Source organism: Oncorhynchus tshawytscha, linkage group LG10 (genome assembly GCF_018296145.1).
Source record: "Oncorhynchus tshawytscha isolate Ot180627B linkage group LG10, Otsh_v2.0, whole genome shotgun sequence".
Taxonomy (NCBI): Eukaryota; Metazoa; Chordata; class Actinopteri; order Salmoniformes; family Salmonidae; genus Oncorhynchus; species Oncorhynchus tshawytscha.
The window spans coordinates 6,369,041-6,373,251 of NC_056438.1; positions in this window are offsets into that span (position 1 = coordinate 6,369,041).

Consider the following 4,211-nt stretch of genomic DNA (forward strand, 5'->3'; position numbering starts at 1 on the left):
ACACTGAGGACCTCCACTCTGAGGACCTCCACACTGAGGACCAACATACTGGGAACCTCCACACTTAGGACCACCACACTAAGGACCACCACACTCCAACACACTGAGGACAAACACACTGAGGACCTCCACACTGAGGACCACCACACTAAGGGCCATCACACTCCAACACACTGAGGACCTCCACACTGAGGACAAGCACACTGAGGACCAACACACTGAGGACCACAACACTGAGGACCAACACACTGAGGACCAACACACTGAGGACCAACACACTGAGGACCACCACACTGAGGACAAACACACTGAGGACCACCAAACTGAGGACCAACATACTGAGGACCAACACACTCCACCATACTAAGGACCTTCACACTGAGGACCACCACTCTGAGGACCTCCACTCTGAGGACCTCCACACTGAGGACCAACATACTGGGAACCTCCACACTGAGGACCAACATACTGGGAACCTCCACACTGAGGACAACCACACTCCACCACACTGAGGACCTTCACACTGAGGACCACCACTCTGAGGACCTCCACTCTGAGGACCTCCACACTGAGGACCAACACACAGAGCAACACCACACTGAGGACCAACACACTGAGGACAAACAAATTGAGGACCACCACACTGAGGACCTCCACACTGAGGACCACCACACTCCAACACACTGAGGAACTCCACACTAAGGACCATCACACTGAGGTCCCCAACACTGAGGTTCTCCACACTGAGGACCTCCACACTGAGGACCTCCACACTGAGGACCTCCACACTGAGGACCACCACACTAAGGACTACCACACTGAGGACCACCACACTGAGGACGCCAACACTGAGGACCACCACACTAAGGACCAACACACTGAGGACCTCCACACTGAGGACCAACACACTGAGGACCACCACACTGAGGACCAACACACTGAGGACCATCACACTGAGGACCAACACACTGAGGACCAACACACTATGTATGGACCACCACACTCCAACACACTGAGGACCAACACAACTTAGGGGTGCCTTGTGGAGATGGGCCCGGGGAGGTCTCTCTCTCACTCCCTGTTTTTCTCTCTCTCACTCCCTGTTTTTCTCTCTCTCTCTCTCTCTCTCTCTCTCTCTCTCTCTCTCACTCTCACTCTCACACACCAGAGAAGATATTGGGGAGGTGTGGAGTTCATTCCTGTGGTTTGTGCAAACAAATGTAACCATCTCTCCTTTACCCATCACTTCTTCTTCCCCCATCTCTCCTTCCCCATCTCTCCTTCCCCCATCTCTCCTTCCCCATCTCTTCTTCCCCATCTCTCCTTCCCCATCTCTTCTTCCCCATCTCTCCTTCCCATCTCTCCTTCCCCCATCTCTCCTTCCCCCATCTCTCCTTCCTCCATCTATTCTTCCCCCATCCCTCCTTCCCCCATCTCTCCTTCCTCCATCTCTTCTTCCCCCATCTCTCCTTCCTCCATCTCTCCTTCCCCATCTCTTCTTCCCCATCTCTCCTTCCCCCATCTCTCCTTCCTCCATCTCTCCTTCCCCATCTCTTCTTCCCCATCTCTTCTTCCCCATCTCTCCTTTCCATCTCTCCTTCCCCATCTCTCCTTCCCATCTCTCCTTCCCATCTCTCCTTCCCCCATCTCTCCTTCCTCCATCTCTTCTTCCCCATTCTCTCCTTCCCATCTCTCCTTCCCATCTCTCCTTCCCCATCTCTCCTTCCTCCATCTCTCCTTTACCCATCACTTCTTCTTCCCCCATCTCTCCTTCCCCATCTCTCCTTCCCCCATCTCTCCTTCCCCATCTCTTCTTCCCCCATCTCTCCTTCCTCCATCTCTCCTTCCCCCAGCTCTTCTTCCCCCATCTCTCCTTCCCCCATCTCTCCTTCCCCCATCTCTTCTTTCTCCATCTCTCCTTCCCCCATCTCTCCTTCCTCCATCTCTCCTTCCCCATCTCTTCTTCCCCATCTCTTCTTCCCCCATCTCTCCTTTCCATCTCTCCTTCCCCATCTCTCCTTCCCATCTCTCCTTCCCCATCTCTCCTTCCCCCATCTCTCCTTCCTCCATCTCTTCTTCCCCATTCTCTCCTTCCCATCTCTCCTTCCCATCTCTCCTTCCTCCATCTCTCCTTCCCCCATCTCTTCTTCCCCATCTCTTCTTCCCCCATCTCTCCTTTCCATCTCTCCTTCCCCATCTCTCCTTCCCATCTCTCCTTCCCATCTCTCCTTCCCCCATCTCTCCTTCCCCCATCTCTCCTTCCTCCATCTCTTCTTCCCCATTCTCTCCTTCCCATCTCTCCTTCCCATCTCTCCTTCCCATCTCTCCTTCCCCCATCTCTCCTTCCCCCATCTCTCCTTCCCCATCTCTCCTTCCCCATCTCTCCTTCCCCCATCTCTCCTTCCCCCATCTCTCCTTCGTCCATCTCTCCTTCCCCCATATCTCCTTCCCCCATCTCTTCTTCCCCATCTCTTCTTCCCCCATCTCTCCTTCCCCATCTCTCCTTCCCCCATCTCTTCTTCCCCATCTCTCCTTCCCCCATCTCTCCTTCCTCCATCTCTCCTTCCTCCATCTCTCCTTCCCCCATCTCTCCTTCCTCCATCTCTCCATCCCCCATCTCTCCTTCCCCCTCTCTCCTTCCACCATCTCTCCTTCCTCCATCTCTCCTTCCCCCATCTCTCCTTCCCCCATCTCTCCTTCCCCCATCTCTCCTTCCCCATCTCTTCTTCCCCATCTCTCCTTCCCATCTCTCCTTCCCCCATCTCTCCTTCCCCATCTCTCCTTCCTCCATCTATTCTTCCCCCATCCCTCCTTCCCCATCTCTCCTTCCTCCATCTCTTCTTCCCCCATCTCTCCTTCCTCCATCTCTCCTTCCCCCATCTCTTCTTCCCCATCTCTCCTTCCCCCATCTCTCCTTCCTCCATCTCTCCTTCCCCATCTCTTCTTCCCCATCTCTTCTTCCCCCATCTCTCCTTTCCATCTCTCCTTCCCCATCTCTCCTTCCCATCTCTCCTTCCCATCTCTCCTTCCCCCATCTCTCCTTCCTCCATCTCTTCTTCCCCATTCTCTCCTTCCCATCTCTCCTTCCCATCTCTCCTTCCCCATCTCTCCTTCCTCCATCTCTCCTTTACCCATCACTTCTTCTTCCCCCATCTCTCCTTCCCCATCTCTCCTTCCCCCATCTCTCCTTCCCCATCTCTTCTTCCCCCATCTCTCCTTCCTCCATCTCTCCTTCCCCCAGCTCTTCTTCCCCATCTCTCCTTCCCCATCTCTCCTTCCCCCATCTCTTCTTTCTCCATCTCTCCTTCCCCCATCTCTCCTTCCTCCATCTCTCCTTCCCCATCTCTTCTTCCCCATCTCTTCTTCCCCCATCTCTCCTTTCCATCTCTCCTTCCCCATCTCTCCTTCCCATCTCTCCTTCCCCCATCTCTCCTTCCCCCATCTCTCCTTCCTCCATCTCTTCTTCCCCATTCTCTCCTTCCCATCTCTCCTTCCCATCTCTCCTTCCTCCATCTCTCCTTCCCCCATCTCTTCTTCCCCATCTCTTCTTCCCCCATCTCTCCTTTCCATCTCTCCTTCCCCATCTCTCCTTCCCATCTCTCCTTCCCATCTCTCCTTCCCCCATCTCTCCTTCCCCATCTCTCCTTCCTCCATCTCTTCTTCCCCATTCTCTCCTTCCCATCTCTCCTTCCCATCTCTCCTTCCCATCTCTCCTTCCCCCATCTCTCCTTCCCCCATCTCTCCTTCCCCCATCTCTCCTTCCCCATCTCTCCTTCCCCATCTCTCCTTCCCCCATCTCTCCTTCCCCCATCTCTCCTTCGTCCATCTCTCCTTCCCCCATATCTCCTTCCCCCATCTCTTCTTCCCCATCTCTTCTTCCCCCATCTCTCCTTCCCCCATCTCTCCTTCCCCCATCTCTTCTTCCCCGTCTCTCCTTCCCCCATCTCTCCTTCCTCCATCTCTCCTTCCTCCATCTCTCCTTCCCCCATCTCTCCTTCCTCCATCTCTCCATCCCCCATCTCTCCTTCCCCACTCTCTCCTTCCACCATCTCTCCTTCCTCCATCTCTCCTTCCCCCATCTCTCCTTCCCCCATCTCTTCTTCCCCATCTCTTCTTCCCCATCTCTCCTTCCCATCTCTCCTTCCCCCATCTCTCCTTCCCCCATCTCTCCTTCCCCCATCTCTACTTCCTCCATCTCTCCTTTCCCCATC